Source organism: Dendrobates tinctorius, unplaced genomic scaffold (genome assembly GCF_039654945.1).
Source record: "Dendrobates tinctorius isolate UK_male_01 unplaced genomic scaffold, ASM3965494v1 ptg000019l, whole genome shotgun sequence".
NCBI classification, from domain to species: Eukaryota; Metazoa; Chordata; class Amphibia; order Anura; family Dendrobatidae; genus Dendrobates; species Dendrobates tinctorius.
In genome coordinates, this window is record NW_027361687.1 from 51,432,501 (window position 1) to 51,448,448 (window position 15,948).

Consider the following 15,948-nt stretch of genomic DNA (forward strand, 5'->3'; position numbering starts at 1 on the left):
TGTATATATACAGAATAATACAGATACTGAGAATTATACCCAGTATACAGGACAGGAGAAGTGGCGCTGTGCAGTGTATATACAGAATAATGCAGATACTGAGAATTATACCTAGTATACAGGACAGGAGAAGTGGTACTGTGCAGTGTATATATATACACACAGAATAATACAGATACTGAGAATTACACCCAGTATACAGGACAGGAGAAGTGGCACTGTGCAGTGTATATATACAGAATAATACAGATACTGAGAATTATACCCAGTATACAGGACAGGAGAAGTGGTACTGTGCAGTGTATATACAGAATAATACAGATACTGAGAATTACACCCAGTATACAGGACAGGAGAAGTGGCGCTGTGCAGTGTATATACAGAATAATGCAGATACTGAGAATTATACCTAGTATACAGGACAGGAGAAGTGGTACTGTGCAGTGTATATATATACACACAGAATAATACAGATACTGAGAATTACACCCAGTATACAGGACAGGAGAAGTGGCACTGTGCAGTGTATATATACAGAATAATACAGATACTGAGAATTATACCCAGTATACAGGACAGGAGAAGTGGTACTGTGCAGTGTATATATACAGAATAATACAGATACTGAGAATTACACCCAGTATACAGGACAGGAGAAGTGGCGCTGTGCAGTGTATATACAGAATAATGCAGATACTGAGAATTATACCTAGTATACAGGACAGGAGAAGTGGTACTGTGCACTGTATATACAGAATAATACAGACACTGAGAAATACACCCAGTATACAGGACAGGAGAAGTGGTACTGTGCAGTGTATATATATACACACAGAATAATACAGATACTGAGAATTACACCCAGTATACAGGACAGGAGAAGTGGCACTGTGTAGCAGTACCTCATTTCGTGAAGTACATATGTTGGAAGCAGAAAAAAATGGTCAAGTGTAAAGGAGCTGAAGCACATAAAATAGTTGTCAGCAGAACAAAGGAGACTCAATTGATAACAGGTTATCTGCGCATAAAATAAAAGGATTGGTGTGTCATTTTATACTGCCACTAACCTTTCAACCTCCATACACCAATGAGATGGCACAAGGCTCTGTGAGAAGGCTAGCTGCCAGGGGCAGTGTAATAGGACAATGCTCTGCTGGAAATCATTGGGCATGACATGATGTAGATGTGACATGGTAGCGGGATTTCCCAACAACAGGACCAGGACTGTAATAAGCTGTACCATCATCTACTACAGTTGTGTGAAAAAGTGCTTGCCCCCCTTCCTGATTTCCTATTCTTTTGCATGCTTTTCACGCTTAAATATTTCAGATCTCATATCAAACTTAAATATTAGGCAATGCAGTTTTTATATGAAGGTCTCTATTTTTAAGGGGAAAAAATCCAAACCTACAGGGCCCTGTGTGAAAAAAAGTGATTACCCCCCCTCTTAAAACATAAAATATCTCAGGTTTATTACATCTTTGGAAAGCGGAGTTCAATTTCCCTATCCGCACGCAAGCCTGATTTCTGCCACTCCTGGTCTCAGTCAAGAAATAATTTAAATAGGACCTGCCTGACAAAGTGAAGCAGACCAAAAGATCCTCAAAAGCTAGGCATCATGCTATGATCCAAAGAAATTTAAGAATAAATAAGAAGCAAAATAATTGAGATCTGTCAGTCTGGAAAAGGTTATAAAGCCATTTCTAAAGCTTTGGGACACCGGTGAACCACAATGAAAGCCATAATCCACAAATGACAAAAAAAACATGGAACACTGGTGAACCTTCCCAGGAGTGGCTAGCCAACCAAAATTACCCCAAGAGCGCAGCAACGACACATCCAAGAGGTCACAAAGCACCCTATAACAACATCCAAAATAACTGTAGGCCTCACTTGCCTCAGTTAAGGTCAGTGTTCATGAGTCCACCATAAGAAAGAGACTGAGCAAAATGGTCTGCATGGCAGTTCCAAGACGAAAACCACTGCTGAGCAATAAGTAAAAAGGCTCATCTCCGTTTTGCCAGAAAACATCTTGATGATCCCCAAGACTCTAGGGAGAATACTCTATGGACTAACGAGACAAAAGTTCAACTTTTTGGAAGGTGTATGTTACCATTATATCTGGTGTAGAAGTAACATATTATTTCAGAAAAGGAACGTCATACCAAAAATAAAATATGGTGGTGTAGTGAGATGATCTGGGGCTGTTTTGCTGCTTCACGACCTGGAAAACTTGATGTGGCAAATGGAACAATGAAATCTGCTGTCTACCAAAAATCCTGAAGGAGAATGTGACCTCAAGGTGAAGCGCACTTTAGTTATGCAGTAGGACAATGATCCAAACCACACAAACAAGTCCACCTCTGAATGGTTTAAGAAGAACAAAATTAAGACTTTGGAGTGGCCTAGTCAAAGTCTTGATATTAATCCCATTGAGATGCTGTGGCATGAATTCAAAAGATGGTTCATGCTCAGAAAGTGTGCCCACATTCCTCTAGAGCAGACCTGGGCAAAGTGCGGCCCGCAGGCCACATCTGGCCTTTTGGCTGTCTCAGTCCGGCCTGTGGACTTCCCAGTATATGGGAAGGCTGTGTGGGGCTTGAGCTCTATATAGTGAGGCTGTGTGGGGCTCATGCAGTGTATATAGGGAGGCTGTATGGGGTTCTTACAGTATATAAGGGGGCTCATATGATATACAGAAGCGGCTGTAATTGGGTTCAAACGATATTTAGGAGAATGTCAGCATACATAATTCTGCTCAATAATAAGTGATACAATTAATACAATTATCAATAATATAATTATAATATATTGATATTAATATTGAGTAGAATTAATTTCGTCTTTTTAAGTTCGGCCCTCCACAACATTCATGGTCTCTCATGTGGCCCCTCAGGAAGATTAAATGCCTATCCCTGATCTAGAGCAATGCGAAAGACTCATTGCCAGTTACTGCAAATGCTTGATTGCAGTTGTTGCTGCCAATGGCGGCGCAACGAGTTATTAGGTTTAGGGAGCAGTATAGGTTTGGATTTCTTTTTCCCTTTTATTTATAAACTGCATTTTGTGTTACTTGTGTTATCCTTGTCTAATATTTCCATTTGTTAGGTGATCTCAGACATTTAAGTGTGACAAACATGCAAAAGAATAGGAAATAAGGAAGGAGGCAAACACTTTCACACCTCTGTATGTCCTCTTCACTAAGACTGGAGTCACACATAGCGACTCACCAGCGATCCCGACAACGATACGACCTTGTCAGGATCGCTGCTGAGTCGCTACATGATCGCTGGTGAGCTGTCAAACAGGCAGCTTCACCAGCGATCAGGACCAGCGACGCTGAGCGCGCGGCGTCGCTGTGTACGTTAGTTACCAGCGCGCTGATGTATGGAGCTGGTAACTAAGGTACACATCGGGTATCCAAGGGACGTGCGTCACGTGGATACCCGATGTGTACGTTAGTTACCAGCTGATCGCTGGTCTCCCGCTTGTCACACGCAGCAATGCATGCTGGCCAGCAGGAGACCAGCGATGGAAGAAATGTGCAGAGGTTTACCATAGCGATCAGCGATACCGGCAGGGGGGCCGGTCGCTGATCGCTGTCACACACAGCGATCTCGCTGGTGAGATCGCTGTAGTGTCACAAAACTTGTGACTCAGCGATCTCACTAGCGAGATCGCTGCTATGTGTGACGGGGCCTTAAGTTAAGGAAATCCCAGGCCTCACACTTTGTGGCCCCTATGGGAGGCATCAGCTTTTACCGTCACTGAGGGAAGTGGGATATTTTCGGGTTCGCCCCCAGTTTCACCTCACATGGGTTTGTGGAGCTTTGTGGATACGCAATGTGTAGGACAGAGAGATTTAAATGGAGTAAAGGAGCGACAGCCACAGGAGCACCTGTCAGTCATATTACCCCTAACCCCCACCGCAAGAGGATGGCCAAGACCCTGAAAGTAACCCCCAACCAGACTTATTCATAGATACCCAGCTGTGGGTCAACTATCACTCCGATTATATGTTATGTACCACGTAACATATCCTATCCTGTGTGATACTGACTGCTGAGCAGTGTATCTAATCCTATCCTGTGTGATACTGACTGCTGAGCTGTGTATCTAATCCTATCCTGTGTGATACTGACTGCTGAGCCATGTATCTAATCCTATCCTGTGTGATACTGACTGCTGAGCTGTGTATCTAATCCTCTCCTGTGTGATACTGACTGCTGAGCCGTGTATCTAATCCTATCCTGTGTGTTACTGATTGCTGAGCTGTGTATCTAATCTTATCCTGTGTGATACTGACTGCTGAGCCGTGTATCTAATCCTACCATGTGTGGTACTGTCTGCTGAGATGTATATCTAATCCTATCCTGTGTGATACTCACTGCTGAGCCGTGTATCTAATCCTACCATGTGTGATACTGACTGCTCAGCCGTGTATCTAATCCTATCATGTATGATACTGACTGCTGAGCCGTGTATCTAATCATATCCTGTGTGATACTCACTGCTGAGCCGTGTATCTAATCCTATCCTGTGTGATACTGTCTGCTGAGCCGTGTATCTAATCCTATCCTATGTGATACTGACTGCTGAGCTGTGTATCTAATCCTATCCTGTGTGATACTGACTGCTGAGCCGTGTATCTAATCCTATCCTGTGTGATACTGACTGCTGAGCTGTGTATCTAATCCTATCCTGTGTGATACTGACTGCTGAGCCATGTATCTAATCCTATCCTGTGTGATACTGACTGCTGAGCTGTGTATCTAATCCTCTCCTGTGTGATACTGACTGCTGAGCCGTGTATCTAATCCTATCCTGTGTGTTACTGATTGCTGAGCTGTGTATCTAATCTTATCCTGTGTGATACTGACTGCTGAGCCGTGTATCTAATCCTACCATGTGTGGTACTGTCTGCTGAGATGTATATCTAATCCTATCCTGTGTGATACTCACTGCTGAGCCGTGTATCTAATCCTACCATGTGTGATACTGACTGCTCAGCCGTGTATCTAATCCTATCATGTATGATACTGACTGCTGAGCCGTGTATCTAATCATATCCTGTGTGATACTCACTGCTGAGCCGTGTATCTAATCCTATCCTGTGTGATACTGTCTGCTGAGCCGTGTATCTAATCCTATCCTATGTGAGAGTGTCTGCTGAGCTGTGTATCTAATCCTACCATGTATGATACTGACTGCTGAGCTGTGTATCTAATCCTATCCTGTGTGATACTGACTGCTGAGCCATGTATCTAAGCCTATCCTGTGTGATACTGTCTACTGAGCCGTGTATCTAATCTACAGCATGCGATACTGACTGCTGAGCTTCGTATCTAATCCTATCCTGTGTGATACTGTCTGCAGAGCCGTGTATCCGTGTATCTAATCCTATCCTGTGTGATACCGACTGCTGAGCTGTGTATCTAATCCTATCCTGTGTGATACTGTCTGCTGAGCCATGTATCTAATCCTATCCTGTGTGATACTGTCTGCTGAGCTGTGTTTCTAACCCTGTCCTGTGTGATACTGTCTGCTGAGCTGTGTTTCTAACCCTGTCCTGTGTGATACTGTCTGCTGAGCCGTGTATCTAATCCTATCCTGTGTGATAATGTCTGCTGAGCTGTGTATCTAATCCTATCCTGTGTGATACTGACTACTGAGCTGTGTATCTAATCCTATCCTGTGTGACACTGACTGCTGAGCCATGTATCTAATCCTATCCTGTGTGATACTGTCTACTGAGCCGTGTATCTAATCCTATCCTCTGTGATACTGTCTGCTGAGCCATGTATCTAATCCTCTCCTGTGTAATACCGTATGCTGAACCATGTATCTAATCCTATCCTGTGTGATAGTGTATCTAATCCTACCATGTATGATACAGACTGCTGACCTGTGTATCTAATCTCATCATGTGGGATACCGTTGGCTGAGCCGTGCATCTAATTCCACCATGTGGGATACCGATGGCTGAGCCATGTATCTAACCCCATCAGGTGGGATACCGATGGCTGAGCCGTGTATCTAATCCCATCAGGTGGGATACCGTTGGCTGAGCTGTGTATCTAATTCCATCATATGGGATACCGATGGCTGAGCCGTGTATCTAATCCGATCAGGTGGGATACCGATGGCTGAGCCATGTATCTAACCCCATCAGGTGGGATACCGATGGCTGAGCCATGTATCTAACCCCATCAGGTGGGATACCGATGGCTGAGCCGTGTATCTAACCCCATTAGGTGGGATACCGATGGCTGAGCTGTGTATCTAATTCCATCATGTGGGATACCGATGGCTGAGCCGTGTATCTAATCCCATCAGGTGGGATACCGTTGGCTGAGCCGTGTATCTAATTCCATCATGTGGGATACCGATGGCTGAGCTGTGTATCTAATTCCATCATGTGGGATACCGATGGCTGAGCCGTGTATCTAATCCCATCAGGTGGGATACCGTTGGCTGAGCCGTGTATCTAATCCCATCATGTGGGATACAGTTGGCGGAGCTTTACAGAAGTGTTGAGGATGCCGCCATTTATCAATCAGGTCTGAGGATATAGCCGCTGGGTGCGGGATGTGCTGCCCAGAGCTGGAGATGATCACTTTCCATCTGCACCGCTGTGTCAAAAGAGGTCACCCCAGACTATTAACCCATTGAGTGTTATGGTCAACAGCTGCCTCAGGGTACAACAAAGCGTTAGGCTATGTGCACACGCTGCGGTTTTTGCTGCAGTTCCGCTGTGGTTTTGGTCGCAGCAGAACTGCAGCAGTTCTGCAGACAGTGTACAGTAGCATGTTATCCTATGGGACTTACATTCTGCTGTACACATGCTGCGGATTTGAATCCGCAGAAACAATTGACATGTCAATTCTTTCTGCGGATTCTGCTGCGGTTTGCCACCTATTCCATTGTCCAGGTGGCAAACCGCAGGGCAAAACCGCTGGTAAAACCGCAGGTATTTTACCTGCGGTTCTGCAGATGAAAATCCACAGACCAATCCGCAGTGTGTGCACATAGCCTTAAAGTGGCAGAAATCCACTAACGCCAAACAGATCAGCAACACAAATCTCTCCCTCAGTTCGTCACAATGTATCGGTGCAGATTCAACACTGTGACAAAGCCACAGTTGACTGTACCAATCAGACTGCAGTTTTCATTTTGGCAGTTTAACAATTGTGAGTTGGACTCTGATTGGTTGCAGCGTTTTACTGTGACAAAACACTTTCCATAGCAACCAATCACAGCGCCACTTTGATTTTACCAGAGCCATTTTAAAACTAAAACCAGAGCTCGGATTGGTTGCTACAGGCAAAGATGTTTGTGATAAATGAAGGGAGATCTCACCCCACACTGGCAGTATATATAACCACCTGTCTGCGTCTACTCCCCCTAGGGGGGCCCTTGTTAAAAATAATCCTCCGAGCAAGGCCCTTAAATCTGTAAGACAATCCAACAGCTGCATTGGGAGCCCAGCGCTTGCCCCATAGGGATTTTTACTGTAAGAACGGTGACATACACCGGGATTTACACCATTCAGGTGCATTTGTAGAACTACAAGTCCCAAAATAAATTTATTGGGAGCATAAAAATACATTTAAAAAATACAAAAATAGATAATGGATTCAGGAGGCAAAATGCGAGCTCTGGTCCAGGAATATCAGTCAAAGGTAGCGCAGAGGGGTCACAGGCCCCTAAAAATGCCATATTTCTGGCACCACCAACCCCCCCCCACACTAATATTTCACCATACACATAGATCTCAAACCAAAAATAAAATGCAAAAACAAAGGAAAATAGCTTTGAACAACATAGAATTGAAGGAATTTTCTTAATCGTATACAAGTAATAAAAAACCTACAAATTATAAACTTGTAAAATATAAAAATGTGTCTCTTAGGGGAAAAACAAAAACAGTAAAAATAAGAAGCAAAAAAAATAAATAAATTTGGGATCCTAAAATGAGCACGCTTACCTTGTCACTCTCCTGCCTGCTGTGTCAGGGGGTTCTGACAAATCCTCATAAGGGGATACTTTTGGAAGGGGTGTGACCCGGCTGTCATTAGGCTACAGTTGGCGTCCGAATTTTCATGTGCCCCTGTAGACACCTAGTGGGTGTTTACTGATAACTACACCCAAAAAAATTATTCGTAGGCATTTTGACCAACTCTGAAGATTCGCAAATCCGAGTCTGAATTGAAGCGAAGAAGAGCTGCATAAAAAGATTTTAGAGAAATTTAAGTTGATTTTTTTTTTATCATGGTGCATTTGGATAAAAAATTACATAATTTACAATAATATAATTTAATAAAAAAAATTATGTTATAGTTAAAAAATAAATAGTATTAAGACATAATAAATTAAAATGAAAATAAATGACAATAAAATAAACAAAATAAATAAAATTCATTGAAAAGTTGGATTTTTTTTTTTTCAAAATGAAAATTGCATAAAGTTTTGATAAATTAAATTTCCATTTCCTGGAGTCTATAGGCAGCATATATTAGGTTAATATCTAATTATTTCACCTAATTAACCACAAGTAATCGACCACTTCCCTATCCTACACAATATGTATGTTCATGCAGACATTTAAACAATAAGGAGGGAGGTCTGTGCTGCCTGCGGACCCCAGGGAACGAAGTTTCAGTTAAGCAAATTTTACACTTTCCTGGACGTCCTACAGCAGCACATAATGGGGTCTGTAATATCGAAAATCGATAATCGAAAATTTTAAGGTAGGGAACAGGAGCCAGCTGCTTGCTCTAGCACTCTTTTGCTGAAGGCTTAACGATATTGAAGTTGGTTTCTTATTTTTGTTTTTTTGTTTTTTTACAGGTTTAACGACAAGCATAAAAAATTACAACAATAAAATACAATGCAGCGAGGAGCCCTGATGTGAATAAGATTAAAAGCAGCTACAAACGTTATAAACCTGGCATAAAAATGGGCACTGAAAGGCATTATTGAAATGGTTAAATGACTTTGGCCCCCTGATCTCACACTGCAGACACATAGATCAGGGTGCCCCACATCAAATTCAGGTGACTTTAGCCTGGCCCAAACGGGTCCTGGGCATCAGAACGTTCATCAAAGTGGCAAATAGCCAATTTTCACAGATTTGAATAAGTAACTGGTGTTTAGTAGTTGAATAACTGGTATTGAGGGAGTGAAGGCTCCTAAAACATTCACTGCTGATCTCATGCTGAGATAAGTGGTTAGCACTGTAGCCTTGCAGTGTTGGGGACCTGGGTTCAAATCCCACCAAGGACAATAACTGCCAAGAGTCTATGTTCTCCCCGTGTTTGCGTGGGTTTCCTCCCACACTCCAAAGACATATTGATAGCGAATGTAGATTGTGAGCCACAACGTGAACAGTGATGACAATGTCCTTAAAGCGCTGCAGAATTAACGGTGCTAAATAAGCAAAGCAGAATAAATAAAATGTTGACTTGACAGCTGTGGATCAGATGAGCTTTACTGCGTTGTAGCTTTAGGCTATGTGCACACATAGTTTTTGTCTCTGCGGATTTTGTAGGGAAAACTGCGGTTTATCTGCGGTTTTGCCCTGCGGTTTTACACCTCATAATGGATGAGGTGTAAAACTGCAGCGTTTCTGCACCAAACAATTGACATGCTGCGGATTGTAACCCGCAGCAAAACCGCGCGGAAAAAAACGTAGCGTGTGCACAGCTTTTCTTAATTTCCATAGGAAATAAAGGTACTGTACAACGCAGCAGAATCTGCTGCGTTTCTGCAGAGCCAAAACGGCAGCAGAAACCGCAAAGTGTGCACATACCCTTAGAATTCCTTTGTTGCACGGCCAGATTGATATGTCATATGTATTGATAGTAAAGCCCAGAAACTTTAGCTCCTTGGAGGGCGAGAGCTGGGACTTGGCTTAATTGATCAGAAAACCCTAGGACATAAGAAGACTCAGTTATCTGAAGAGGATTCCTCAACTTCTCATATGAAACGTTCACCAACAAGTTGCCAAGATATGGCATGACATATTTCGCTCAACCTTAAACCTGTGGCAAGAACTTTGGTAGACACTTGAAGCTGCTGCCAAACTAAATGGAAGACAGGTAATTTGGAAGTGGAATATCTGAGACCCCACTTGAATGACCAAGCGAAGAAACGTGCAATGGGCTGGCAGAATTGGAATGTGCTAGCATGCATCCTGAAGATCTATGGTTGTCAGGAAGGCCTCTTTTAGTAAAATCGCTATGACAGACCGGATAGTTTCCATCTTGAACCTTTTTCTCTATAGAAAACTAGTTAAAAAGGTTATATCTATTACCAGGTGCCATTTTCCCCTGGTGTCACGACACAGCTGTCGGGTGACCTGGGATCATATAATTGCCAGACCTGAAATAACAAGCACTTTTCACCTACTGTGTCCCCCCCATTTCCTTGTAGATTGTAAGCTTGCGAGCAGGGACCTCACTCCTAATGTCACTGTTTAAATTGTCTTAAATTGTATTGAATTTACAGTATTGTCTGTACATGTTCCCTCTTAATTGTAAAGTGCTGTGGAATATGTTGGCGCTATATAAATAAAAATCATTATTATTATTATCAGGGTCTCCTTCCCTGTCACTTAAGGGGGTTTTACACATAGCGATATCGCTAGCAATAACGCTAAAGCATCACCGATTTGGTGACACAGCAGCGATATCGCTAGCGATATCGCTATGTGTGATACTTACCTCCGACCGGCTCCCCCGCTGTCTGTCGTTGATCGCGCAGCTCCATTTCTCGTCGGGCGCTTCCTGCTGGGCTTCCTGCTGGCGCCGACGAGCGACGCATGGAGGCGGACGGGAGGACGTCAGGATCGCCGCGTCTGAAAGGTAAGTATCGTCTGCTCTATCGCTGCTGCATCGCTGTGAGATCTGCCTGTGTGACAGCTCACTAGCGACCATTTAGCGATGCACCAGCGATCCTGACCGGGTCGTATCATTGTCGGGATCGCTGGTGCATCGCTAAATGTAAAGGGGCCTTAAGACTATGGGGTGCCCTAGCTCGCCCTATTCCCCGGGATACTTCTGAAGGTTAAGATGCCAGGGCCTCCACCCTTGCCTTATCTTCTGAGTCAACCCTCTGTTTGTTCTCTTCCCCCACCCAGGGAAGAGGGCTGCTACTGTGCACCGTAGTACCCCAATCTGACAAACAAGGCAACACGGACAAGGGTTAACAGAAAACTCCAGGCATACAAAATATTCACTCACATACAGTTGGGAAAAAGTATTTAGTCAGCCACCAATTGTGCAAGTTCTCCCACTTAAAAAGATGAGGCCTGTAATTGACATAATAGGTAGACCACAACTATGAGAGTCAAAATGAGAAAACAAATCCAGAAAATCACCTGGCCTGATTTGTCAAGATTTATTTTGCAAATTATGGCGGAAAATAAGTGTTTGGTCATTAACAAAAGTTCATCTCAATGTTTTGTTATATATCATTTGTTGGCAGTTACAGCGGTCAAACGTTTTCTGTAAGTCTTCACAAGGTTGGCACACACTGTTGGTGGTATCTTTGCTCATTCCTCCATGCAGATCTCCTCTAGAGCAGTGATGTTTTGAGCCTGGTACTGGGCAACACAAACTTTCAAATTCCTCCAAAGGTTTTCTATGGGGTTAATATCCGGAGACTGGCTAGGCCACTTCAGGACCTTTGTATGCTTCTTACAAAGCCACTCCTTCGTTTCCCTGGCAGTGTGCTTGGGATCATTGTCATGCTGAAAGACCCATTCACATTGCTGATGGAAGGAGGTTTGCATTGAAAATCTCACGATACATGGCCCCATTCATTCTTTCATGTACACAGATCAGTCATCCTGGTCCCTTTGCAGAGAAACAGCCCCAAAGCATGATGTTGCCACCCCCATGCTTCACAGTAGGTATGGTGCTTTTCGAAAACAACTCAGCATTCTGTCTCCTCCAAACACGATGAGTTTGTTTCTACCAAACAGTTCTACTTTGGTTTCATCAGACCATATGACATTCTCCCAATACTCTTCTGGATAATCCAAATGCTCTCTAGCAAATATCAGATGGGCTCGGACATGTACTTGCTTAAGCAGGGAGACACATCTGGGACTGCAGGATCAGAGTCCCTGGCGGTGTAGTGTTTTACTGATGGTAGCCTTTGTTACAGTGGTCCCAGCTCTATGCAGATCATTCACTAGGTACCCCTGTGTGGTTCTGGGATTTTTGCTAACTGTTCTTGTGATTATTTGGACTTCACAGGGTGAGATCTTGCATCGAGCCCCAGATCGAGGGAGATTATCAGTGGTCTTGTATGTCTTCCATTTTCTTATTATTGCTCCCATAGTTGATTTCATCCCATCAGGCTGCTTGCCTATTGCAGATTCAGACTTCCCAGCCTGCTGCAGGGCTACAATTTTGCTTCTGGTGTCCTTCGACAGCTCTTTGGTCTTCACCAGAGTGGAGTTTGGAGTGTGACTGTTTGAGGTTGTGGACAGTTATCTTTTATACTGATAACAGGTTAAAACAGGTGCCATTACTACAGGTAATCAGTGGAGGACAGAAGAGCCTCTTAAAGAAGAAGCTACAGGTCTGTGAGAGCCAAAAATCTTGCATGTTTTTAGGTGACCAAATACTTGTTTTCCACCATAATTTGCTAAATAAATCTTGCCAAAATCAGACAAGGTGATTTTCTGGATTTTTGACTCTCATAGTTGTTGTCTACCTATGATGTCAATGTTAGGCCTCTCTCATCTTTTTAAGTGGGAGAACTTGCACAATTGGTGGCTGACTAAATACTTTTTTCCCCCACTGTATAACAGAGGAATGCAACGGGGTGTGGAGGTAGGGGAATAAACCAAAACTGAGAAAGATAGGGAATTACCACACATCCAAACCAAGCAACAGTCACAGATAACTCCTTCAACTTTCCTCATATGAACACCTCTCCCTCTGGAAGCCATGCAGCAAATGCTAGCTCTGATAAGGATTGGCAACAAAGCCCAAATTATAAAGGGGAAAGGAGTGACAAACTGAGCTCAGCTGCGAGCACAGAGATTTCCAACACGGCTGATTAACCCCTATTTTGCCAGAAGGAATAAACACCATTAAAATGAAGTGCTTATTCTCAGCGCCAGATTAGGAGCAATCAGACGCTGTGGTCTTCTGTCTCCACACTGTTGCGGTAACACCATAACAGTACCCTCTCTTCTACAAGGGACCTTCGGAACCTCAGGACCAGGCTTATCGGGGTGTGCCACGTGAAAAGACAGGAACAGTTTGGCCGTATGAACATCAGATGCTGGTACCCACATCCTCTCCTCAGGACGGTACCCCCTCCAATGTACTGTACCAGATACTGAAGCAACAAACAAGATGAGAATCCAAGATCTTCGCTATCTGAAACTCCAAGTTTCCATCGACAATGACAGGAGATGGTGGCAGTGGTGATGGTACTGAAGATGCATCGTATTTTTTGAGGAGAGATCGATGAAATACATTATGGATCCTAAAGGTAGGCGGTAAAGCAAGGTGAAATGCTACGGGATTAACAATGGCTATGATCTTATAAGGACCGATAAACCTGGGACCCAGTTTCCAAGACGGAACCTTCAGCTTAATGTTCATAGAGGACAGTCACTCCAAGTCACCAACACAAAGGTCGGGACCCACCAAACGTCTCTGATCAGCCACACTCTTATATTTGGAGCCCATCTTCCTCAAATTATTCATAACCCCCTGCCATATGGTAGCAATAGAAGATGAAAACCATTCCTCTTCCGTTAATCCAGAAGGGCAATTTCTATTAAATGAACTAAACTGAGGATGTAACCCATATGCCCTGAAAAACGGGGACTTAGGCCTGTTTCACACATCCGTTTGTCTCCATCAGTCAAAATCCGCCGTTTTGCCAAAAAACAGATCCGCCATTTTTCTTGGCGGATCCGTTTTTTTACCATTGACTTGCATTATCGGTGGATCTTGATGTTGGATCCGTTTTTTTACGGATCCGCCAAAATTTTGGCGTCCACTGACATGACGGACAATAAAACGTTTTTTAGACTGGCCGGATCCGCATTTGTCACTGCGCATGCCCGGAAGCATTGCCTTTGCTGGAAATTTAACCCTAAATCCCATTCTGCCAGCTGGAAAAATCTCTCTCCCCCCCCCCCCAGGCACGGGTTCCTTTAAATTTCTGCCTACCCCAGATCCGTCAAAGCAACGGTCCAGTAGCACAAGTTGCTTTCAAAACGGTTGCGGATCCGTGTCCCGCCATTTTCGCGGATTGCAGCTGATGTAAAAGACGTATGTGTGTAACAGGCCTTACCGGTCGATTCCTAACAACGATTATTTACAGCGAATTCATCTAACGGTAAATAGGTAATGCAGTCCTCCAGTATCAGCTGGACCCTCCGCAGGGATAGGGGGAAGCTGACATGACGCTGAAAGGGAGGGAGTGACCATATAGCAGAAGATGGGGGGTGGAGAGTGGGGAGGTGGACGAAAGGTGATCCAAGGGGTAGTGGTCTGAAGGTAGGGAGGAAATGACATAGGTTATAGGTGGGGTATCAGAGGAAGAAACATAAATAGGACTGACTGAAGTTGAGTGGTCCTCTTTGACCTCAGACCACTGGACATTAAAATACTATTAGGCAGATATACATTTTGTATTATACTATATATGGGTCTTTATTAATTTATATATCTATACTAATATCTATATATATCAGACACTGTGTATAATACACGATATATAAATATAGCTGTAGGATTCATGGCTGATATATCAATATTCCATTATCTAGATATTTTTGTATCATACATGGCCGATCGTAATACATGGCCAGTACATATCTACTGTTGAATATGTGGCGGATATACAGATATTTTGCATAATGCATGACCGATTAATCAGATAATTCAGTAAAGTGTATGGTATTACACGAGCCCTGGCACTATACGACATTGAGTGGGCTGGGCAGTGTGAAGCATCTGCCATTATTTCATAGGTGGGGAAGAAAAAAAATGCGGATTACTGAAGTGACATTACTGATGATGCGCTATTACTTTCCTCCTATGTAGTACCTGTGTTTGACATCCTGCCCTGTGATATATATTTAACATGCGGTGTATATGGGTCGCCCTCCCAGGGCTGCGGGGTACTCGGTACCGGGCCGGTATCAGTGGGATGTGTCACAGTGGAGGTGACCCGGACCGTGGCCCTGGGCGCCCAAGTAATAGGAAGATGTGAATGGTTTGAATGTTGTTAAATGAATAGTTTGTGACGCCACCTGTGGTGTTCGGCAAGGGAGGTGTTAAGCCGACGCTGCAGACAGATCCTCTGGGACAGATGGTGTGGTGCAGCAAGGATGGTATAGCCCTCCACAGGCAGGGCTGTTGTCCCAGGGCAGTGTAGATGTGGAGACACTTAGATGGTGTAGTGTCCGGCGCAGGGGAAGTAGCAGTGCCAGGCGGATGGACGCAGGAAGGAATGGAGGACACTAGGGCATGTAGTTCCAAAGCTTTACTCACAGTCTGTAGTGCCCACTTCTGTGCCATGTCCTCCGGGTCAGGGACTCAGTCAACCTCCAGGCAAGATGGAATGCTCCCTTCCACACTCCGTCAACTTATGTGCCTTTCCTGAACGTCTCCTCTATAGCGCCTTTAAGTGTGAAGATCTCCTAGTACTGTGTTACACTGGAGTTCCTCCTGACAGATGTTCCCAAGAATGGCAGACAGCTGTAGCTTGCTTTGGGGACTCTCTACTCCTAAGTCCCAGCTCTCTATCCGTGTTGCTGTTGTGCCCTCAAGTCTTAGATGGGAGTAGTGCATTTACAGCCCACTACTCCAACGGTGTCTGCTGCAGAACCATAAGTGTCCATACAACCTCGGGGACCGGGCCCCGGCCTTGCGCTTAGAACTTCTAGGCAGGGTTCTTCCTCTAACC

The 15,948-nt window shown here is 44.0% G+C and overlaps 1 protein-coding gene across 1 annotated transcript in view; it reads right to left on the minus strand.

Annotated features, from left to right (window-relative positions):
- TMOD4 (tropomodulin 4) overlaps positions 1-8,140 on the minus strand; it is a 52,954-nt gene extending 44,814 nt beyond the window's left edge. Inside the window, exon 1 of the mRNA XM_073567014.1 lies at positions 7,988-8,140. The gene's annotated coding sequence lies outside the window, so the exon portion shown is untranslated. The remainder of the gene's footprint in view (positions 1-7,987) is intronic.
- Positions 8,141-15,948: the final 7,808 nt, after the last annotated feature.